This window comes from Corylus avellana, chromosome 2 (genome assembly GCF_965113065.1).
Source record: "Corylus avellana chromosome 2, dhCorAvel1.hap1.2, whole genome shotgun sequence".
Taxonomy (NCBI): Eukaryota; Viridiplantae; Streptophyta; class Magnoliopsida; order Fagales; family Betulaceae; genus Corylus; species Corylus avellana.
Genome location: NC_142491.1, coordinates 2112151 through 2137847, shown reverse-complemented (window position 1 = coordinate 2137847; position 25697 = coordinate 2112151). Strand labels below are relative to the sequence as shown.

The window sequence follows — 25697 nt, the reverse complement described above, 5'->3', positions numbered from 1 at the left end:
ATATATATATATATATATATATATATATATGTTGGTGTAATAAATGTATGTAGAGGATCTTGATCCTATTATAAGAGAAACATATAAATTTGAGAACTAAAATTATTTGACATGTAATAACTAATAACGATTTTTCTCTAACTAATGTAACTAGGTTGACACCTGAAAGCCCAAAAAGAAGTAACGATGCGACTAGAATACCCCAATACTGCTTGAAAAACGTGTGGGTAATCGAAACAACAACGTGGTCAATAAATGTTTTTATGCGGGGCCGTCCCGTAATTTACTTATAACTACTGGCGCTAAGAGTGGTGGGTGAGTGAGGTGCCAAGTGCCAACGGACATAATTTTTGTACATTCTTAAAAAAATAGAAAAAAAAAAAGAAGAAGAAGCGTAATGTATATTTTGCCTCCTCTCGTTGGAGGCCACCATTGTTTGTAACACGAGCTTGAGAACTCAAACCTCTTGTGTGTGCTTCTTTTTCTTGAAATATCATTCATTCTGCTTTAAATTTCATCTCCGTTCTCTCTCTCTCTCTGTACGTTGCGATTTCTTTCTTATTGGAATTCAGCGTAGTTCTTCATCCACCTCTACTGGTATTTCTTTCTCTCTCTGTTTGAACTTTGCTTGAAATATTATCTTTCTTCTTTCATTCTCTCTGTTTTGATTTCTTTCTTCTTGAAATTTCATTCTCTTTCTCTCTCTCTCTCTCTCTTCTCCCCACCCCCACCCCCTCGCCTCTCTGCTTCAGTTTCTTTCTTCTTGAAATTTCGTTTTTGCAAGTGAGTGGACTAATTTATTGTGCTTCTTTTTCTTGAAATATCATTCTTTCGGCTTTCAATTTCATCTCTATTCTCTCTCTCTCTCTGTCTCTCTCTGTTGCGATTTCTTTCTTCTTGGAATTCAGCGTAGTTCTTCATCCCCCTCTACTGGTATTTCTTTCTCTCTCTGTTTGAACTTTACTTGAAATATTATCTTTCTTCTTTCTTTCTCTGCTTTGATTTCGTTCTTCCTGAAATTTCGTTCTCTTTCTCTCTCTCTCTCTCTTCTCCCCACCCCCACCCCCAACCCCTCTCCTCTCTGCTTCAGTTTCTTTCTTCTTGAAATTTCGTTTTTGCAAGTTAGTGGACTAATTTATTGTGCTTCTTTTTCTTGAAATATCATTCTTTCTGCTTTAAATTTCATCTCCATTCTCTCTCTCTCTCTCTCTCTCTCTCTCGCTCTGTGTTGCGATTTCTTTCTTCTTGGAATTCAGCGTAGTTCTTCATCCCCCTCTACTGGTATTTCTTTCTCTCTCTGTTTGAACTTTGCTTGAAATATTATCTTTCTTCTTTCTTTCTCTGTGTTTTGATTTCTTTCTTCTTGAAATTTCATTCTCTTTCTCTCTCTCTCTCTCTCTTCTCCCCACCCCCACCCCCTCGCCTCTCTGCTTCAGTTTCTTTCTTCTTGAAATTTCGTTTTTGCGAGTGAGTGGACTAACTTATTTATCTCTTTGTTTTTAGAGCGCTTCAAGAAGAAAACAATTCAAAATGTCTATTTTTGTGGCCAACAAGAGGAGGAAGCTGAGTTCGACCCCGACGCCCATGTTGAGGCCGCTGCGGACACAAATGCCAAAGGTCTACAATTTTCAGACATTCGTTGATGCAGGTTACCCCATCAACCCCAAGGGCGCCTTCTGCGACAACATGCGGCTATTTCTCCAAGAATACACCCAACTACATCAGAAGAATGTCAAATGCATGCCCGCCGCCTGGCTCATGCTCCTTCAGCGTAGCTCTTCTGCCAAAGACGTCGTTGTCCCCTTATACATTATTGTGGAGGACGTCCAGTGCAGTCAGCACCCCTACTGCGATCACTGTCGATGTGCCGGTAATTAAGGGATATCTCCATTTCATTCCTTATATGGGTGTTGAATTTTTAATGGAATCTAGTGTTAAAGAACGAATAGAGTCTGTTTTTGATTCACCCTTTTAATCCAAACAGCTGATCCAAACCACTTTCTAGCATTATCATTATCTCTAGCATTATCCTTATCTCTAACATTTTCTTTATAATTGTTTTTATCTCTTCCTTTTTAGAGTTCTAGTTGTAGTTGTTCTACTTGTTTGTATTGTATTAGTTCTCATAGTTTATATCAAGTTTGGGTTTATATACAATGAGAACAAAGCTGGGACTTCATTCCGCCAAAAGCAAGTTTATCTATTTTCTTTCATGGTATTAGATCTTGGTGAAAGGAACGTGCGACATACAAGGTGATAAGGAAATTTTTCTCTCTAGGGTGCCGCTACAACCCTAGAGGAGAAGGAGATTTTTGCTACATTTCATTTGGAACTCGTGAAGGAAGAGGTCAAAGCAGGCTTTGTGTTCTTGTTCACAAGGTTTAGTCCCTATTGAAAAGAATGGCTAACGATCTGATAAGGAAGTGGGGGAACTTCTCCTTGTCTGAAGAGGAGAATGTTGGAGTGGAAGCCATTGACAATGTTGTCTAGGTATTGGAATCAAGGGCCCAATCTTGGCTGGTGGGCAAACTTGTAGTCGATAAGATCATTGGGATGGACTATATCTGTTCTACCCTTATTAAGGGGTGGAAGCCGATGGGATCCCTACATTTCAAAATTATAGGGGAAAATTTATTCCTCCTAGATTTTGAACACTATTGGGATAAATCACAAGTTTTGGAAGGACGGTCGTGGATTTTCAAGGGCCAACTGTTCACGATGGAAGAGCTGGATGGGCTTATGCCGCCTAGTCGTATGAAATTCGATTCGGCAGCATTTTGGATTAGAATGTACGATCCCCCGATGGTCTATATGGAAAGGGAGATGGGCTTTAAGCTTGGAGCTGTAGTTGGAAAAGTAGAAGATGTTGATACTGACGTAGATGGAATGGGCTGGGGGGACTATCTACGTGTTCGTGTACATGTAAATTTAGCAAGGCCAATTCCGAGGGGACGTACTCTGAAGCTGAAAAACAAATCTTATTGGGTGCCTTTCCAATTCGAAAAGGTTCCAAAATTCTGCTTTGATTGTGGGGTCATTCGCCATGGTCCTCAAGGTTGCTTGAAAGGGGACGGGAAGGGGAAGCAAGGAAACAGGTCAGACCCTGAGTATGGTCTATGGCTCCGAGTCCCTCCTAGCCGTGCCTGGCTAGAAAAGCGACACTTACGACTCAGATAAGAGGTTGCCGGCTATGCCCCGGGGATGGGGAAAGGATACTACCGATCACCGGCCTCGGTGCCAGTGGGACCTGCTGCCCATGACAAAATAAGGAAAGAATTCGCACGCACTAATGACGGTTTAGATGACCGGCATGCATGCAATGTGAATTCCAGAATTGCTACTGATGGGGCAAAATTGGTGCAAGATCCTATCACTAAGACGGACAGTGATGATTCCGGAAGAGGCAGTGAAGAGTTGCCATACAAAGAAAACCAGAATGCTCCATTTACAAAAAGAAGAAGCGACGACTTGGAAAAGTATAATCTACCAATAATAGAGGGGTGAGGAAATCGTGGGAATCAAGCATCACCTAACGGCTCCACAAAGAGCAAATGAAGAAGCAACAAGCTTCTCCCAAAAAGGGAAGAAGGCACGCGTGGGAGACAGGAGCTTCAAGGAATTTACTGCGAGTAATTTTCTTACCAAAACTGATGCCACTGCAAATTATGGCAGAAGTCCAGCGGAGATAATTTCAAAACTAGGAGCACCTTATGAGGAAGGAGATGCACACAAATCCGAAAATTTTTACATGGGCCAATGGAACCACATTAAAGAGCAAATGGAATGGAATCTGGTGGAGGGGAACAAGGAATCGACGTGGCCAGCTGGGAATCTCAGTAAACCCACGTCACCCTTTTATGGACGTGTGGCTGGCTCTCACTCAACTGGGACATGCAACTAAGGAAAGATAGTTGGCCCACAGCCCACACCAATTAGAGAGAAGACCCTTGCTTTTTTTTCTCAGCCCAACATAGCCGCAGGGTGGAAAACGAAGGGGACGTGCAGAAGCTGAGAATGACGAAGGCTTGCGGCTGGAAAATGGTCAGGCTTCGGACCAGAGAGCATCTGCAGGGAGGAAACATGTAAGGGTTTCAAACTCTGCTGTTAGCAATGAGACTCATGTTTCGGCTGAGGCTGCTTTGCAGCCCCGCCAATCCCAATGATTGTATTAAGTTGAAACTGCCGAGGGCTTGGGAACCCTCGGATAGTTCGTGACCTTTGCCGTTTAGTGAAGGGAAAGAAGCCTGACATGGTTTTCTTGATGGAAACCAAAATGTTTGATAATAAATGTGACTTTATTCGAATAAAATTGGGTTTTGATTATATGTTTGGTGTGGATTGTGTGGGTCGAAATGGAGGTTTACTTTTGCTTTGGAAGGATCATTTTACTGTTAATATTCAAAATTTCAGCCGTCGTCATATTTCTGCGGTGATTGTTAGTCGGGGGTTTTGGCCAGATTGGAAATTCACCAGGTTCTATGGACACTCGATGACTGCAAAAAGAAAAGAATCGTGGGATTTGCTTCAATATCTTAAGTCTTTTCAACCCACCCCATGGGTTTGTGTCGGGGATTTTAATGAAATTGCGAGTTAGTCGGAGAAAAAAGGAATGATAACCTGACCAAGGGGACAAATGGAAGAATTTAAGCATGCTCTAGAGGACTGCAGTCTACATGATCTAGGGTTTAAAGGCCCAAGATTCACATGGAATAATGGTCGGCCCGGGGAAGAAAATATATTGGAAAGATTGGATAGGGTAGTGGCTAATAAGGAACGGAGTGAAGTATGGAGGGATACAGGTGTTGATGTTCTAACCTGCTGCAGTTTAGACCATCTTCCATTACTTCTTAGTATGAGCAAGTTGAGGACGTCAGTTGGGAAACGATGGTGACCCTTCCGGTACGAAACTGGTTGGTCCAAATGTGTAAATTTTAAAAAAGTTATTCAAGATTCATGGGCTGCTAGAAGTCCAAGCACATATCCATGGAAGGTATTCGGAGGCAAGCAACAAGGTTGTTAGCAAGTCATCAAGCAGTGGGTCCAAAAACAGAAGCCACCGACTGAGAAACAGATTCAAACAAGAGTTACAGAAACTTCAAGAGGAGTCAACTTCGGCATCTATGCATATAGAAAAGGCCTTGAAAGAAGAAATAAATGGTTTGTTGGAATAAGAGGAGCTCAAATGGCGACAGAGGGACAAAGAAAATTGGTTGCGTGATGGTGACCGCAATACCAAATTTTTTTACGCTTGTGCAAACCAGAGACGGCACAGGAACCAAATTGAGCAAGTTGAAAATAGACGGGGTCATCCTTGTACATCACAGGATTTGGTGGAACAAGCCTTTATAGATTTTTATCAAGAATTGTTTACATCAGCTGGCCCGCATGGTATAGATGATTGCATAGCCACTATTGAAGGCAGGCTGTCAAACGATATGAAGCTCTCCTTGACTGCTACATATACGGAAGATGAGGTATACAAAGCATTGATGCAAATAGCACCTTTCAAAGCACTAGGCCCTGATGGTTTTTCAACAGAATTTTACCAACAACAGTGGTCGACTGTTGGTCGAGAGGTATGTACTGTTGTTTTACATTTTCTTAATGGATCAAAGATGGATAAAAGAGTCAATGAGATGCACATTGCCCTCATTCCAAAAAAGACAGCCCTGTGGTGTGTTTCTGATTTTAGACCAATCAACCTTTGTAACGTTGTCTACAAAATTATTGCAAAGGCCCTGGCAAATCGACTCAAGCTCATTCTTCCACATGTCATATCTTCCCACCAGAGTGCTTTTATTCCTGGGCGACTAATTTCAGACAATATAGTGGCGGCATATGAAACTCTCCATTCCATGCAAACGCTATTGTGGAGTAAAGTGGGCTATATGGGGATTAAACTTGATATGAGCAAGGCTTATGACCATGTGGAGTGGGTTTTCTTAGAAACAGTGATGCGCAAAATGGAGTTCCCGGATAGCTAGATAAAGTTGATCATGGGATGCGTTAGTTCGGTCTCTAATTCCATACTAGTTAACGGACTACAAGTTGGACACATACAGCCTTCCAGAGGGCTCCGGCAAAGGGACCTACTGTCTCCATATTTGTTCCTGTTGTGCGCTGAGTCGCTTAGTGCACTTTTGACTTGAGCTGAGAAGACTAGGGTACTGACTGGGGTGCCTACTTCCAAAAAAGGACCCCGACTGAGCCACTTGTTTTTTGCTGATGATAGTTTGATTTTCTGTAAGGCCAATTTGGTAAAATGGAGGCGGGTCACCAAACTCCTAGACAAATACGAAGCAGCATCGGGGCAGAAGCTTAATAAAGAGAAGACCTCCATAATTTTTAGCGGCAACACAAGTTAAGCAAAGATGCAGGAAATTACACAACTTTCAGGACTTTAGGCCACACAGAATTACGACAAGTACTTAGGGCTCCCAACTTTTGTTGGAAAGTCACGGACAACAGCTTTTTTAGGTATCAAGGACCAAGTTTGGACCTGCCTCAATAATTGGAAAACAAAATTTCTAACACAAGCAGGGAAGGAGATCTTAATCAAAGCTGTGGCACATGCCATTCCAATGTATTGTATGAGTGTTTTTCTCTTACCAAATGCTTTTTGCGAGGAGATTCAGAGATTGATACAACGATTTTGGTGGGGACACAAGGAAAACACTTCTAGAATACATTGGATGGGCTAGGCAAAAATGGGTGTGTCTAAAGCCCAAGGTGGTCTGGGATTCCGTGATTTAAGAATCTTCAATAGAGCTCTACTAGCAAAGCAAATTTGGCGACTCTTCTAGTGTCCGAAATCTTTGGCTTGGAAAATATTAAAAGCTAAATACTACCCATCTTATTCAATTCTGGAGGCATCTTTAGGTAACCGGCCTTCTTATGTATGACAGAGTTTTATGGCCGCCCAGCCAGTGCTCCAAAATGGACTTGTCTGGCGAATTGGGAACGAGGAGGACATTCATGTGTAGGGTGACAAATGGATCCCGACAGCAACCACGTATATGGTCCAGTCACCGCGGAATGTACTTGATCGACATGCCTGTGTGTCAAAGCTTATTAATCCAGATACGAGATAGTGGAAAGATGATCTTATTGCACAAGTTTTCCTGGAGGATGACGCGAAGATGATTAGAAGCATGCCTTTTAGTCCCCTGCCAGCAAAGGACTGGCTCATTTGGCGGGGTACTAAAAATGGAGTTTTATCCGTCCGTAGTGCTTATTTTTTGGAAAATGATAGCCTGACTAGCAGAGAGTGTGGAACATCTAGACCTGCGGGTGGTGTAGTTTGGAAAGAATGTTGGAAACTCAAGATACCAAATGCAGCAAAGCTGTTTATTTGGAAAGCCATGCATAATCTCCTACAAATGAGAACGAATTTGAGGAAAAATTGAGTGGTTCTAGACACCCGATGCCCCATTTATGGACTCGAAGATGAAACGGTGGAACACATTCTATGGACTTGCCCGTCATTGAGTGATGTGTGGGGAAGTAGGTCGATTTGACTGCAAAAATCTGGAGGGACGAATGGAACTTTCCCATAAATTTTTGAATTAGTGCTTAAAAGTTATGATGCGGAAGAAGTCAAATTGTTTGTTGTGTTGGCAAGGAAAATCTGGTTGAGGAGAAACTCGCTTGCACATGAAGAAAAATTTCTCCACCCCACAAGGCTCATACAGGAAGCTACTACAGTGCTAGAGGATTTCCGCAGGGTAAATCGTAATGAGGACGCGGGTAGGACCAACGACCGCGTTTCTACCGTTGCAACATGGCAGCCCCCACCACGCACAATGGTAAAGATTAATTGGGACGCAGGGATTAATTCAAAGGAAGGGCGTGTGGGTTTGGGATTTCTTGCTAGAGACTTTAATTGGAAGTTTCTTGCTGTGCTAAGCATGTCTTTGGCTTTACAAACGGAGCCAACAATGGTTGAAGCTTTAGCAGTGATGAATGCAGTTCTCTTATGCAAGGAATTAGGGCTCAACAACGTCATTTTTTAGGGTGACTCCTTGCAAGTGGTTAAGGACATTGAGTCTGAGGGACCGTGTCTTAGTAGCTATGGTCACTTCATACAATGTATTCAAAGAGAGCTATGTGTAATTGAAAGCTCTTGTTTCATACATGCTATAAGGGACGCCAATAAGGCCGCACACGCGCTTACAAAATTGGCCTCCACCCATGTCACTATGTCTACTTGGTTGGGGGATGCCCCACCAAGTGTAGATGATATTGTACGGATGGAGCAATCTTTCCTACTTGTGTGATCTTTTGTAGATCTTTTAAGATAATAAATATTCATAATATTCCTTCAAAAAAAAGATCTTGGTGAAAGGACTTGAATTTTGGGGAGTTGGGGTAGGCAGTCTATTGATGAGATACACGGCAGTACTGACAGCTTCAACCCAGTATTTTGAAGAGAGGTGGGATTGAGCTAGAAGACTAAGATTCAATGATATGCCTATGTTTTCTTTTTAAAACTCCATTTTGTTAAGATGTATGTGGACATGTGACTCGATGAAGAATATCATGTGTTGACAGAAATTTAGTAAAGTTATGAGAGGTGTATTCACCGCCCCCATCTATTTGAAGTTGTTTGATTTTAAAGGAAAATAGATTTTCTATCAAGCACTTGAATTTAACAAAGGTTTCAAAGACACGTGATTTGAGTTTAAGAGGAAATAGCCAAGTGTATCTAGAGAAATCATCAATAAAAATAACATACCATTTGCTCCCATTGATTGAAGATAAAGGAGAAATCCATACATCACTATGAATAAGCTCCAATGGAGTAGTGGTGACCCGACTAGACTCAGCAAATGGTAACTTTTTGCTCTTTCCTAATTGACATGAAACACAAATAGAATTGACTGGACTTAACTGAAGACACAGGAAGATAGTAGCTGTGAATCAGATGCTGCAAGATTTGATGACTTGGATGCCCTAAGTGGTTGTGCCAAACTAAAGAAGACAACTTAATCTCAATTCGTTCAGTAAATGCTCTAACTTTATTTCTGGTGAAGTATTGTAGCCTTAATGGGTAGAGACCATCTTCACTTGCCCCTTGCAGGAGGATCCTCCCTGTGAGGTTGTCCTTAATCAAGAAATAAGTATCAATTAGTTTAAAATGGCAATTTTTGTCACGACAAAATTTATTAATTGAAAGTAAATTTGTTGTAGCATCAGGACAATGTAAGATATTTTTGAGATGTAGGAGTTGATTTGAGCTAAGAAAATAGGAAGATCCAGAGTGGGAGATACCAAGTCCACTACCATTACCTACTGCTACTGTCTCATCACAGATCTACCATAGGGTATTGAGGCCTTGTTTGTTAAACCCCACCCCATCCCCTCACATTCCCCCACATTCCACCACACTATTCACTTCATTTTTTCCAAAAAAAACATTCTTACTTTTATATCAAATCATTCATTTTTTATATCACATCATTTACTTTTTATTACTATTCAAATAAAAAAAATCACTGCAAAACAAAATTTTCTACTTTTCAATACAACTTTTTCATTTTCCCATATCAATCATTATTTTCTTTTTTATTTTTTATTTTCCCATGAACAATGCGAGGTGGTGGGGGTGTTGTTTAACAAACACCCCCTGAGTTTTCTTCGGCTCCAACTTAGTTTCTTGGCATGCTAAGAAGTAGCCTATTGTCTCGAGATCTAGCATAGAAGCTGAATATCGTGCCATGAACATCATAACTGCTGAGCTCTCATGGCTTCGAATGCTAATCAATGAATTGTAAGTTTCTCTCCATGTTCCTCTTGTACTCTGTGTGATAATATAGGTGCTATTGCCTTAGCTTCCAATCTCATCTACCATGCTCGTACTAAGCATATAGAAGTTGAATACCACTTCATCCGTGAGAAAATTCTTCACAAAGATCTCAGTGCTAGCTACACTCCAACTGAAGATCAATGTGATAATATCTTCGCAAAGGGTCTTACCTCCTCTCATTTTGTTTTCCTTAGAGACAAACTCATGGTCACTCGCCCTCCCATTCGTTGGAGGGGGATGTTAAGGAACAAACAGAGTCTGTTTTGGATTCATTCTTTAAATCCAAACAGAGTCTGTTTTGGATTCACTCTTTGAATCCAAACAGATCCGAACCACTCTCTAGCATTATCCTTATAGTTGTTTTTATCTCTTCTCTTTTAGTGTTCTAGTTGTATTTGTTCTACTTGTTTGTATTTTATTAGTTCTCCTAGTTTGTATCAAGTTTGGGTTTGTCAAACTTGATTACAATTGTAACTCTTTGCCTGTATATACAAGGAGAACGAAGCTAAGACTTCATTCCGCCAAAAGCAAGTTTATCTGGTACTTCAAATCCTTAGGAACGCTTCTTTATTGAGGATGCCCACAACATTTCCTTTTTGTTCCCGATAAGCTAGCTGTAGGGATCCGGATCAATCTACTATCCCATACAACACCCCGAGCATTATTATTCCTTACCTACTAACCTTAAACATTCATTACCCATGCAGTTTCTATGATCAACTTCTTTGTCTTTCTTCTGCAGAATGGTTGTGAGGCCTTAACAGAGTACATGTGTCTACTGAAAGATAAAAAGACTAGTTACCTTTCTATTTCTCTCTCTCTCTCTCTTTTTCTCTCTTTTATTACTAAAGACAAAGAACAAAATTAGACTAGAGGAGAGTTGATGCAGATCGCAGAGCCCTTGGAATTGCGATCGAGCGCCCGCGTGCCTGCGATCAAGTGCACTCGGGGACACTTATGCGCAACAGGTCTCTAGTTGTGTGATCGATTGCCCTTCTGCCTGAGATCAATCGCCCTTGTGCCTGCGATGGATCGCACACGGGGCACTATGTTAATTTTCTGCGTTTTTTATTATCTAAAACCGACTTTATGCTATTTTAGGAGTCTTTATTTCGTTATTTTATTAGGTTTAGGGTTTTGAGGGTATTTATGTCATATTTTATTAAGTTTAAGGTTTTAGGGCTATAAATATATGCTTATAGCCTCCATAGAAAGACAGTTGTTTATTTTGATTAATGAGAATACTCAGAGTTGAGTTTATTCCTCTTTTCCTTCAAAACCTAGAGGGTATTTTTCAAGAAAAATTCTTAGATCATTGATAGACTCAAGATCTAGAACTAGTTATCCGCTACTTTATTGTTGTTCTTCGATGCAGGCTACTAAGTCACACTACATCAGTTGGTATCAGAGCTCAATTACTTTCCATGAATGGGGAGGAGCAACTGCATTACAGACATGAACAAGGTGCACATGCGCACGGAGACAGCATATAAAGAGCAACCAGCAATTTGGTTGCAGCACATGAGTGGTGGGCCGAACGGTTGTCGTCGCCAACCAAGACCGCGATTCGCAGAGGCGAAAGGCAAATCTATCACTGAACATTGGCAACACACGGAGGATCGATTCAGAGCTATGAGAGATCAAATTAAAGACTCACTACCCAGTTATCCAACTATGTGGTTAACATGGGAACGAATCTAGAAACCCGTTTGCAGAGCGCCGAACGCACGGACGTCAACACCTTGCGCAAGCTCTTGCCAATCGACGGGTGAGTAGATTCGAATTCAAGATCCCAAAATTTGACGAGGATCTAGAACCCAACGAATTTTTGGATTGGGTGTTGGCTGTTGAAGAGGTTTTTGAATTCAATGGAGTGCCCGATGAACAACGAGTCTCTTTGGTGGTACACATATTCTGAGGAAGAGTTGGTGGATGGTGGTAACAACTGAAGAAAACTAGAAAGTAGGAAGGCAAATTGAAGATCAATAGTTGGGAGAAATTATTGAAATATATGTGGGTCGCTTTCTTACCCCATAGTTATACCATGGGTCAAAAGTCAAAAAATTGGAGACAATGGTCTATGGTTGTAACAAAGAAAATAGAAAATTCCTACAAAAAAAGGGCATTTAGGGAAATATGGAGTGAGGTGAAGAGTCCACGATAGGCCAATTGGACCTCTACTTGCCAACCACAAATCCATAAACTGAATCCATAGTCTGTGGAGGAGGAAAAAGAATCTGTGGATAAAGAGTTTCAGGAATCCGAATTCGTTGATGAAGAGTTCAGACATGAAAGTGTTGCAGATCCTTCGCAAGGATTTATGGATTGGGATTCCCCGCTAACCTATGATGGCGATGTCATTGAGGAAGAACCGATTAAAGGACCTTTGGCATCCGACCTAGAGGACGAATACGAAGATGATGGATTTTCTCCTATGTTTGGCGGCCTCTACCCCGAAGAAGATGACCAAGAGGAAGACTACGAAGAAGATGGTTTTTCTCCTATGTTTGGCGGCCTCTATCTCGAAGATGATCAATTGGAAAAGGAAGAACCCACGGGTGGCATTGGCAATTATGAAGAGGTTGATGAAGACCTTTCAGGTTGAAGTGCCTCATTATAATGGTGAAGGGGTTGATTATATTGATTTCCTTGGGGTTGAAAGTATTTTAAATTCTCCTAATAATGATTGTGGTGAGTTCTATACGGTTGAGGAGAATTATTTATTCACAAGGGCAACTATGACTAATTCATTCTTGAGTATCTTCATGGCACGTGGAAGGGAGAAGGAACAAACGAAGAACGGCAAATCTGAAGGATTGCCAAATAGTGTATAGGGCTTTTATGACAACCATCAAGTTATTTTGATGATGAGAAGCATCACGTTTATTGTGGGGTAATATTTTGTCTTGATCTTGAGGATGGGCGAGTGGAATGAGTTGACTGGACATCCAAAGGACCGTGGGAAGAACCGGCTGAATTCGAGAGTGAATTCTCTCCAACAAGGGGAGAATGATGCAGATCGCAGAGCCCCTACAATTGCGATCGAGCGCCAGTGTGATTGCAATCGAGCGCACGCAGTGACACTTATGTGCAGCAAGTCTCTGGTTGTGTGATCAATTGCCCTTGTGCCTACGATCGATCGCACACGGGGCATTATGTTAATTTTCTGCGTTTTTTATTATCTAAAATTGATTTTATGTTATTACTTTATTAGGGTTAGGGTTTTTGGAGTCTTTATTTCGTTATTTTATTAAGTTTAGGGTTTTAGGGGTTTTTATGTCATATTTTATTAGGTTTAAGGTTTTGGGGTTATAAATATATGCTTATAGCCTCCATAGAAAGGCAATTGTTGTTTATTATTGATTTTGATTAATGAGAATATTCAGAGTTGAGTTTATTCCTCTTTTCCTTCAAAACTTAGAGAGTATGTAGTTTTTCAAGAAGAATTTTTAGTTCATTGATAGACTCAAAATCTAAAATTAGTTATCTGTTGTTTTATTGTTGTTTTTCGCTGCAACCTATTAAGTCACGCTGCATCAAGAGTGGATGAATTCTTCTTTATATTTCACTTGTATGAAAATACATCTTACGAAGCCTATAAATAGAGGCATTCAAAAACTAACTTTCAAGGCTTTTACTTCTCCGTATTTATTGTATTAAATAACAAAAACTCATTTCTAAGTTAAGACTTTAGTTGGGAATTGAATAAACACATGAGTTTAGAAAACTAAAGTCCCTTATTAATTAAAAGAACTTATAACTTCTACCATTTTTTTTAAAAAAAAAAAAAAAAAACTCTCTCGCGTTATGATTTGATGAGCTTCCAACATCTACAGCCAATTTATTATCTTTTTTAATTATGCTCAAGTCCAAGACAAGTTATAGTCCATATTGAAGGAGTCCTTAGACGCCAACCTTTATATTTTCCCATTATTTTGTTTGTTGACAACTTATGCAGCTTTCCTGCGTCAGGCCAAGTCTCTTTATTTGGTTGATTGGTTGGTTGCTATTGTTGAGAAATAGTCCAACATTGCATGTGGAGAAGATCTTGAGCATGTTTATAAGGAATGGGCAACCCTCTCTTATAGAACCGGTTTTATGAGATAAATTAAGCCCACGAATTTCTTCATGGTATCAGAGCCTGCCACAGGACGAATGGGACCCGTACTACTTACCCCATGACAAGGACCAGAAAAAATACCGACCTGCATGTGAGGGAGGGTGTTGAGAAATAATCTCACATTGCCTGTGGACAAGACTTTGGGCCTGTTTATAAAAAATGGACAACATTCTCTTGTAGAACCGGTTTTACGAAATGAGTTAGGCCCACGAATTTATTCATGGTATCAGAGCTTATCACAGGATGAATGGAAGGTCCACACTACTTACTCCGTGACAAGGACCAAGAAAAATACCGGCCTGCACGTGAGAGAGGGTGTTGAGAAATAGTCTCACATTGCCTGTGAACAACATCTTGGGCATATTTATAAGGAATGGGCAACCCTCTCTTATAAAACCAGTTTTATGAGATGAGTTAGACCTACGAATTTCTTCAGCTATATTGTGACTATATATGCAGATTGTGTAGCTGTTTTTTTTTATACACAGGTGTTGTTGCTATGCTTGGTACTGTGTGCTGAAGTACTGGTAGTATTAGTTTTGTTTGTTCTGATGTTTGGGTGTACGTTTAGATGCTGTTGGAGTTAGGATTTTGCTTTTGTACATGTAGTCTCCTGTTTTGGTTCAGCTGTTTACTGATTTTCTTGTAATTGCATATTTTCGTTGTTAATGACAAGTTTATTTGAGAAAAAGAAAATAATCTTTTTTTCATATTGATGGGAGAGATAGATAGGGCTTTTTATTTTGGATATATATGTGTTAAATTCTTTTCTTCTTACTTAGGTTGGGGCCATCATTTTGTATCGAAAACAAATTATCATCTGATAATCCCAGTAGCTGATCTTGAGTTGAATACGCCTTTGGTTGAAGACTTCCTTCATCTTCAGACCCATATCTTGCATGGGCTAATTCACAGCAATGGGTTTGGCCATTTGCTCTACATCAATGGAATTGCAGCGGGTTCGAAATATATCAGTGATAAGGAACTCATGGATTTGTGGGATCGTATTTGCACAAATCTTGGAACTCGGTAAGTGAAACCACCAAATTACTTGGTTTCTTTTAGGCTTTAAAGACTGGGAATTTATGAAATTTTTTGCTCTCTTGCAGGAAAATCACAGTTAAGGATTTGTCAAGGAAGAGTTCCATGGATCTCAGGTTGCTCTACGGGGTTGGTTATGGTCATCCTTGGTATGGTAAATGGGATTACAAATTCTGCCATGGAAGCTTTGGAGTGACAGAGCTTGGTTATTCTAGAGCCATCGAAGTTCTAAGCTCATTGCAACTTGACCAAATCGTCAAAGATTTTGGTGACGCTGGCAAATGCAGAAGCAAAATCAAGCAATTAATTCGTCACTACAGAGATATGAATGAAACCAAGCTGATGACACTCAAAGATCTTCTCAGATTCATGTTAACTATCAAGTCTTATGCTCCTGTGCATATAAACAAGAAAGCTACGTATACTGCCTCTCCTTCATCTTCTACCTCAAGACCACGTGTAATTGCCAATATGGAGGATGGAAAATGGTCTGCAAAAAGACTTGGAGATGCCCTAGAAGTGATTGTAAATGTATTGAAAGAGAAGAACGCTGAAAACTTTTGTCATGGCGGTATGCCTCGTCAAGATTTGAGAGCTGCAGCTCGGGTTCACATCGGTGATACAGGTCTGCTGGATTATGTGCTAAAATTACTGGACAATGTGATTGTAGGAAACCATGTTGTGCGTCGTACGAAGAACCCAATGACTCGTATTTTTGAATACGCACTCCATGAGCTTGGCAATGGGATTAAGGCCTCTGAAGTACTTCCAAATCCCCTTTCAGAACCAGCTCTGGAGCCAGGACTTGATGTTTATGATGATTTGGATTATTTGTATAGCAATATACTGGTGGATTATCTGGGATCGGATTTGGTAAAGAAGGCAACTTGGGAAGTGCTGAACTGCAAGTATTTTGTGAAAGAGTGGCCAGTACTTATTGATGAAAATGGTCAGTTTCTGACATTTACTTGTCGCTTGATGCCTTTGGGTGAAATAGAAACTAAAATGGAGAAGGGATTACCACTGGGTGAAGTTGTTGTTGTTGTTCCACTTCATGCAACAGTTCGAGAGTTAAAACAGGCGGTGGAGAGTGCAGCAAAGAAGACATACTGCATCGCCGAAAATTTTATGGTGACGAATATTGAGAAGCTGGAGGGCTTGAACGATGAGACATTTCTTTCTGAAGCAGTAGCATCAGGTATAGACCTTTGTGTTACAGGGATCAGGTTAGCTTTGGAGAATCCTTTGAGGTGCCAAGCCGGGATTGAAAGTTGGAAAGTGAGATGCACATGTGGTGCTACAGATTATGACGGGGAGAGGATGGTAGCATGTAATTTTTGTGATGTGATGATGCACACTCATTGCTGTGGCATGAAGGATACCCAAGTCATCCCGCAGGTGTACATTTGCGAATTGTGCGAGGTCTTCAGCTCACTTAAGGAACCAATATACAATATGTGAAAGTTTTGAGGAATCAATAGAAGCTATTGTCTTGATTTTGTAATGAACTGAGGTTTTTGTTTTGATGCTTTAAACAGTCTTTTCTGCAGTGATCATAACTCGATCATGAGGGGATAAAGAGAAAGAAGAGTAGTAGTAGTTCAATTGGATAGTACTCTAAGTTCTGAGATGTTGTAATGAAGTGATAATGTTCTATCACTATAGTGTTATTTGTATTATTTAATGGCAATTGCTAGATATTGATTCCTGTTTTTTGTTACTAATTGGTGTTCATCTGCAGACAACTAATTGTTTTGTTTCCTGTTTCAATACTTTGTTGGTTGTTGTCTTTTATTTTATTTTTTTTCTAATGATCAAGTTAGGGAAGGGAGAATACTTGTCGGTTGTTGATTTCATACCAAAAAGAAAAAAGAAACTAAATGAGTGCTCATAAATAAGTTGCATACCTAAATACATTAGGCTGGCATTGTTGGCTCTTCTTGGCATCTACGTACAGTTTGGTCATGTGCATTGAAGGTTGGGCAGCAAGATAGCCAACTTTATATTATGATTGTGAAATATCCCATAATATTCTTCTAAAATTTTCATAGTTATAATAATTGCATTTTTTTTTTTTTTTTTTGAGAAAATTAATTGCATATTATTGCAATGATGCAATCTCCTTATTTTAGGAATTATTTTATAATAATTATTTTTCTAAAATAAGCTGCAACATTCTCTACAAAATGATGTAGCTGCCCTATGACAAAACATCAATTGGAATTTGATCTCTTCAAAGTGATCAATTGAATCCCTCGAAGCCTTTCTATTTAATATTTATACCTTTAGTTTCTATATTATATTTCCTGATTCTTATTTCCTACTTTATATATATATATTGAAGGAACTGTTGGCATGTATAGAGCTTTCTTTTTTAAGACGAACAAGCAAAATAACAACACTTACATATATCTCCTTTTTGGTTTGGAGGCAAACAAAGAATTAATTAGACCATTAGAAAAACTAACGACAAGGAATAATTATTGTTTTGTTTGAAAATGAATGGGGAATTGACAACGTACATCGAAGAATACAAGAAACAAGCATTGGGCAGGATCCAAAGGCTGTGCAAGTGGGGACATAATCATATAAATTATTAACAGAACAATAACATTATCTACAAAGTTTTTTTAATTGTTGGGGAGATAAATTAAACATTTTCCCAATCAACTTGGAATGTATTAAATACCTCTTTCCATTTTATGCTTCTTCTTCTCATTCCTGTCCCTCCCCTTTATGGATATCGACAGAGAAATTTATCTTTTTACATTTTTTATACGGTCCAACACATGATTAATTTTATATATATATATATATATATATATACCAACATCATGAGGGAGGGAATGAAGTAAGGGATTAGAGTTGTAATCGAGTCAAGTTAAGTCGAGCTTTACGATTTTAAAATTGGCTCATTTATAAAGATGTTTATTTAAGTCAAGCTCGAGTTCGAACCGAGCTATAAAATGTGTGTTCAAACTCGGCTCGTTGAAAACTTGTGCTCAAGCTCATTCAGAATGTTATTCAAGCTGAGTTGGGTTTAACTCGAGCTCAAGTTAAGCTATTAAATTTTTTAATGTATGACTCGAACAGAGTTCAAGCCCAAATTTTAAAACAATTTCTAAACATTTATTTATAGTATAAATAAATAATACGTAACTATATAAGACATATTATACAATATTGCATATAACTATAATCTATAGGTAGCAAATTAACAATATATTACTATATATAACTAGATAATACAAACTATAGTATATCTATATATAATGTGAATAAGTTATAAATCCTAAACGTAATATACTATGTATGACTAATTTTTATTTTTTTTTAATTTTTAATTTTTTTAAAGTCTATGTATGCATGACTAATTAACTATATATATACAATTAAGTATGATTTTTAAATTCAATCAATCCATGTTTTGGTGGGTTCATATGTGGTAAGTGGTGATTGGTTAGCAAATGCATAGCACACAATTAATTAAATATCCTAATCCTTTCCGACTGGAGACATGAAAGCAAATACTTGGTACCTTCTTAATTCGCTTACTTCTAGATCCACCAACCACTGACCCTTATACTCATCTTGCCGTGGATCTTGATCCGATCAATTTTAAACCCATTTTGCCTTATGCAGCCGCTGTTTCTCATTGCTCCTTCTCTTTATTATTTTTGTTTTCTTTCTTGTTTGGGTGGCCCACTTGCTTGACCGTTAATTTCTTATTTTCTTTTGCTAAAATTATTTCCAATTCCTATAAAATATAAAGGGAAAAGTCCACATAACCCTCTTAAACTACCACTCAATTGACAATGTCCCTCCAAACTTTTAATTGTGACAATGTCCTCCCAAACTATCAAAAATTGTCAATATTCCTTCCAATGACGAAATTACCCTTAATAAATTTTTTTTAAAAAAAAAAACTAAAACTAAAACTTCTAGAAAAAACCTAAAACTAACAAAAAAAAATAAAAAAAAGAGTCTCCAAACGATGGACAATTTAAGTCTAAAAAAATTAAAAAAAATTTTAAAAAAAAAATTGTTTTTTTTTTTTTATAAATATTATCTTTAAATTAAAACTTTTCGTTTTTTAAAAAAATCAATTTTTTTTTTTTGAATTTATAAGGGTATTTTTGTCTTATTGAGAAATTTATAGAGACATTTTTGTCTTATTGCTAGTATTGGGGGGACATTGACAATGTTTTGGTAGTTTAGAGGGGACATTGTCACAATTGAAAGTTTGTGGGGGACATTGTCAATTGAGTGGTAGTTTGAGGGGGGTATGTGGACTTTACCCAAATATAAATTAATGACTTGCATTAATATGTCTGTACCAGCCTAAGATTGTAATTGAACAATCTTCTACAGTTAAATATAAAAAATAAAAATAAAAATTAGAACAAAATATAGTATGAAAATGTTTATTTTAATAGAGAAAATAGGCACATTTAATTTCTATATATTCTAAAAAAAAAAAAAAAAAAATCGAATTTTCTGAACACATGATTCTCAGTTTTAGACAAGAACTAACGACAAGTGAATAATGATTGTTTTGCACTTAACGGAAATATTACAATTACCATTTTAATAGTTCAACTAGATACATTTTACCTAAGGAATACTGATTGTTCTTAGAAATATTGAAGCTTTAATTACTAAAAATCTAATATAAATTGATGTGACATTTTTTTCACCATTAAGATAATCGCTTATCATGAGCTTGTAGAGAAATTATAGTAAAAGCTAAAATTATTTATTAGTCAATTCAAAAAATAACTATTTATTAGTACTAATTATTTATTAAAACATTTTAAAAATTAGTATTTGGCCTCCTATTATTCATGAAGGCGGTGAAGCTTTAGTAAATGAAAATTCAATAATGGTTAAAATAAATGCGAAATGACTCACATCAATATTAATTTTTTTATTTTTTATTTTTATTTTTTTCTCATCTCATCTTATAAATTTCATAGATCAACTATTAGATTTGTGAATTTTTGTAAACCCCATACAAAATCAATACTGGATTCGTCTATTCATTATGAAAATGGTTAAAAGATCGTTAAAAAATAAATGAAGTATATCATTTCTCTAAAATAATTAAGAAAAATGTTAGGGGTCAATATTTTCTCCATATTTGGCTCATCACATCTTACAAATCTACCATTAGATTTGTGCATCCTACATAAATCAATCGTGAACCCCACAAATTTAATGATTGATAAGACATATTACACATCATTCTTTCAATCATCTTTCAACTATCTCTTTTTACAAATTTAATGAATCCATCATTGAATTCTAAACTCATATGGGTCCTACACATATTCAATGAGCTCGAATATTTTGCTAATTAAGAATATGAGTTCCAAATGGAGCTCCACAAATGGTAAAATTGTTTATTTATATTAGTTAGTTATATTCTTTAGTATTTTTGATCAATTTTTTCACTTTATCTTGAACCACAATCCTAGCTCCCATCACTAATCACAAAGAATTGGAAACCACAGTAACTTGCTTTTAGATTTTTTGGCTTTGCTTGTTTTTAGTAGTTGGGTATTACTTGCATATATAGTTGTAATCATTTGCTCATGAGTCATGATCCACAGGAATGATCATTGTCAGAATCTCTTCAGTTTTTTTTATTTTATATATATATATATATATTTTTCAAGTGAATACATAGAAGATTATAACTGTAATTAAGTGATTTTAGTTATGTTCCTGTTACCTCTGTTTCGACCCCCAAGTTCTCTTTGCCTTTCCTCGCCCACTTCCACTTTCGCTTGTTCTTCTTTCTCATCACCCTCGTCCTTAACTTTATGAACTGGAGACTCCCAAAACCGATTCGCCAAGGGCCAGGGCCGCCATTTTCACCGGGTCAGATTTGCACCTCATGAGCAACAAAGGCTACAATGAATGGGTGGCCGGCCACCCATTTTGGCCAAGGGTGGCTCCAACCACTCCTTTGGTTTTTTTTTTTTTTCCTCTACTTTTTTGTTTTAAGTTTTTAATATTTTTATTTTTTTAATTATTGATTTTTTTATAATTTTTAAATTTTAATGCTTTGTTTATTATGTTTTTTAAAAAAACCTAATGGGTGGGTGGGGCCCTCAATTATTCCCTTCCCAAAAGCCGAATCCTTGTTTTAGATACTAGAATAAATAAATAATAAGGATGCGAAATCTTTTACCAATAGATGGATGTTAAGATGATGGGGAATTTATTTATCAGCATTCCTAATATTTTTCTATATTAATTGTTTTAATTATTTCCAATGAATAAGCTCCATATCCTTTTTCTACCAATTTCTTAGTAAAAGATTGGGGAAAATGCACCTTACTCCTCTAAGTTTGAACTATTTTTTAATTTGAACCCTAATGTTTAAAAATTTGTAATGTATCCCGTGAAGTTTCAAAAATTGTCAATTCGAACCTTCCGTTAGGCTTTGCCGTTTGAGAAGACGGAAAGCCCACCACATGAGATGCACGTGCCATTTTTTGAACTTCTTCTTCCCTGTTTGCTCCTAAAAAAGAAAATAAATAAAAAAAATAAAATAATAATAATAATTAATTAATTAATTAAAAAAAAACTGGGTCCCCCCCTTAGGCCATTTGGGGATGGCTAGCTGATGAGCGTCAAATTTCGCATATTTGGACCCCTTGATTTATATTTGCTAAGCCTTTAACTTTATTATTTTATGATGTTTTTGTGTTTTAGTGTTTTGCAAGTTGTTAAGAAAAAATTGTGGTATTATTGTGAAAGATACAAAGAAATTAGAAAAAAAAAAAATGCATTTATAGGAAGTTGGGATCGAGCGCACAACACCATGCTCAAGCCTAGCACTGAATGCTTAAGCGCACGTCCACATAAGCCCAAGCGCACAATGCCCATGTGCTGTGCCATAGGTGCCATAGGGGCCCTGAAGCATGTCATAAGGCCCCTGAAGCATGCCATAGGGCTACATTGAGCTCTTATTCAATGAATTGTTTACAATATAGAATGCTCTATTTATAGAGCTTATACATAAATGTAATCTTAATTAAATTTCATAATTTATGGTGATCAAATCATAATCAAATCTCTAAATTAGGCTAATCTAATCTTCATCAAATTCCTAACTTTAGAATCATTCAAATATACTCTAACAGAAACCACCACCAAAGGTTTGGGGGTGGTTTTGGCCACCCTCATCCAGCCATGGGGTTAGCTCGCCACCCCCAATCCGTCTAGATGGGAGTGGCCAGGCCACCCCATGGCCAAAGGGGGTGGCCAACCACCTCCAAATGGCCCAAGGGGTGGCTACGGCCACCCCCTTTCTTTTTATTTATTTATTTTTTTAGGGACAAACAAGGAAGAAGTTCAAAAATGGCACATGCATCTCTTGTGATGAGCTTTCCGTCTTCTCAGGCGACAAAGCCTATTGAAAGGTTCGAGTTGACAATTTTTAAAACTTTAGAGGGGTAAATTGCAAATTTTTAAACATTAGAATTCAAATTGAAAAAAAGTCCAAACTTCATGGGGTAAAGTGTATTTTCCCCTAAAAGATTTGATACCCATTTTTCAATGGAATAAGAGAATATTAAATTCCAGGGTTTGTTAACATCTTTTTAACTTATAATATGTGTATGAAGATATACATTTTCCCCTTTTTTTTTAAAAAAAAAAAAAACAAATAAGGGAAAACGGATTATAGGACTAATTAACAACAAAAGGGATAGGCACCCCAAGGCCACACAAGGCGGTGAGAAATGCAAAAGAACTCGGTAAAGAGTCCTTTGCGGTAAAGGCAACAACCACAGGGAAGTGATTGTTGCAGGAGAGGTACTGCAATAAATCGGATGGGTGCCGTTGTAAGGCCAAACACCAGCCACAAAATTCTCCACAAAATCAAACCAAGCCGTAGCACGGAGACAGTAACCCAACAAGAGCAACAAAGACAGCAAAACACAACATAAATTACAGAAAAATCAACAGAAAAAGAACATAAAGATATAAAACCACCATAACAAAACAGCTGTGGCGAAGGAAGGGTGAGAAGCCTGGATCCGGACAAGTCAAGCGCCGGAGAGACACACTATATAACATTCTTTTGTTCTTTATTTGATTGTTATTGACACGTTTGAAGCACTCACCCTCTACTTTGTTTTTGTAAGGAGAAGAGGTGCTGTTTGAGTTAGAACTGTATGTTTTTTCAAAGGTGTACCTTGAATTGAAATTTTGTTCTTAAAGAGGATCAATTCTTTCTAATGTATACTTTTAGGATTAAGTTCACTATTCCAATATAATGAATTGAGAGTTTTGTTTTGATGTTGTAAAACGGTATTGCCTTGCTTTGCTGCATTGATATTTTGTTCCTTTGCATGTTTTTGTACATTTGATTGTTTAGATCCTACAAAATTGGTCTTCTGAAAGACACTGCATAACTGAACACATTGGATTAACATTGTTAGCGCTTGATTTTGGAAATTGATGAAATTATGTTGTTGATTGCTTCAGGATGTATTTGGTGTTGAGAGAATATGTGAAAACATTGAGAGATCACCAGAATGTATTGTCTTGAAGTTGTAATGAACTGAGATTTTTGTTTTGATGCTGTAAACGCATTGTCTTTCTTGCCGTGATAACTTGTCCTGTTTCCTGTTTCTATACTTGTCGGTTGTTGATCTCATAACAAATGACTAAATGAGTGTTCTGAAATAAGTTGCATACCTGAATAGATTAGGTTGGCATTTCTGGTTCTTCATTCTGACCAAATCGATGAAATAATCTATAAATCAGTAAGTACTTGCTCAATGAAATGAATGGAAAATAAGTTGCAGAATTTGTGACATTTACCTCAGCAACTCAATCCAAATATGGTTTTGCCGAATGGGCATGCAGTACAGTTTTCCAATTATGTTTCAAAATATGAACCAACTTGTGCACTCGCAAATTAAATGTCAGCTTCTTCTGAAGTTGGTCCTTATGATATCTCTCCATATAAATTGGGTGGTCTCAATCAGCCACCCCAGTCCACAGTTCCTTAAAATCCCACCTTCTTGGCATCTGTAGTTTGGTCTTGTGCTGTGACGAGTCAATGGCCAGACACGTTACTAGCCGGATGGTGAAGTCTCATTAGTGACGTAGGTCACATGACAATAATCTACCGGTCGAGAATTCTATTTAGTGACCTGTCTGATTGCAACATATCACAAATTTGTGACATGTTGACTGCCATGTCATAGTAATTGATGACATGGTAGTACTACCACATCATAGAAATCTATGACATGTCAATTGTGGCAGGTCACCCCAAATTGGTGACGTGCCACAATTGACACATCATCTTTGTTGATGACGTGCCATGTGACATGTCACCAATTTGGTGACCTATCATAAGTGATACGTTACTAATATTTAAAAAATTATTAAAAATAAGGAAAATTATATCTAAAATCTTTAGGTAAATGCGTTTTTTTAAAAAACTCCCTGGGTATTTTTTTTTAGAAATTTAGTTCCTGGGTAACTCGAAACTACAAGAAAACTCCCTACCGTCAATTTTTGTTAACTTCTGTTAGTCAACTCAAAACTCACCGTTTTATTTGATTAAAATATTATTTTTTTATTAATTTAATTTAAAATTTTCAATCTTAAAAAAAAATAATAATAATAATAATAATAATAATTTTGAAGGGGACCGCCACCCCTGGCCACCCCCCCCAACCCCTATGGGGTGGCTTGCGGCCACCCCCAGGTGGTTTGGGGTGGCTCGCGGCCACCCCATGGGTGGAGGGGTGGCCTGCGGGCCACCCCTTTCCACCCAAGGGGTGGCCGCGACCCACCCCCTTGGGGGTTTGGGGTGGCCTGCGCCCATGGGGTGGCCGCGAGCCACCCCTTGGGTGGAAAGGGGTGGCCGCGAGCCACCCCAAGCCATGGGGTGGCTCGAGCCACCCCATGGGTGGAAAGGGGTGGCCGCGAGCCACCCCAAGCCACCCAAGGGGTGGCTCGAGCCACCCCATGGGTGGTTTGGGGTGGCCCGCAGGCCACCCCAAACCACCTGGGGGTGGCCGCAAGCCACCCTAGGGGTGGTTCGCCCACCCCTGGGGTGGCTTGCGGCCACCCCATAGGGGTTGGGGGGGGTGGCCAGGGGTGGCGTCAATTTTTTTTTTTTTTTTTTTTAAGATTGAATTTTTTAAATTAAATTAATAAAAGAATAATATTTTAATCAAATAAAACGGTGAGTTTTAAGTAGACTAACGGAAGTTAACAAAAATTGACGGTAAGGAGTTTTCTTGTAGTTTCGAGTTACCTAGGGACTAAATTTTCAAAAAAAAATACCTAGGGAGTTTTTAAAAAAAAGCGCGTTTACCTAAGGATTTTAGATATAATTTCCCTAAAAATAATAATAATATTTTGGAAAAAAAAATTCTGGAATTTTTTTCAATTAATTTTTTTTTCGAATATATATATATATATTCCATTTTTTTCATTCTTTCATAATTTTCTTCTGCCTCAGATCTTCTTCTTCTCCCTCAGATTTTTTTTTTTTTCCATTTATTTTTTTCCCTAAGATCTTGTTCTTCTTTTCTCCTTCTTCTCCTCAGATTCTTTTCTGCTTCCGGCAAAAAATAAAAATTGAATCATTAACATATGAAAATAAACAATAGAATTAAACATGGAACAACAAGAACAAGACTATATCAATCAGACAGAACCTTAGAATACCAAACATTCGTTTTCAAGAAC

At 38.0% G+C, this 25697-nt stretch overlaps 1 pseudogene; it reads left to right on the top strand.

Annotated features, from left to right (window-relative positions):
- Window positions 1–1530: 1530 nt before the first annotated feature.
- On the top strand, window positions 1531–16522 carry LOC132174131 (PHD finger protein MALE MEIOCYTE DEATH 1 pseudogene; annotated as a pseudogene).
- Window positions 16523–25697: the final 9175 nt, after the last annotated feature.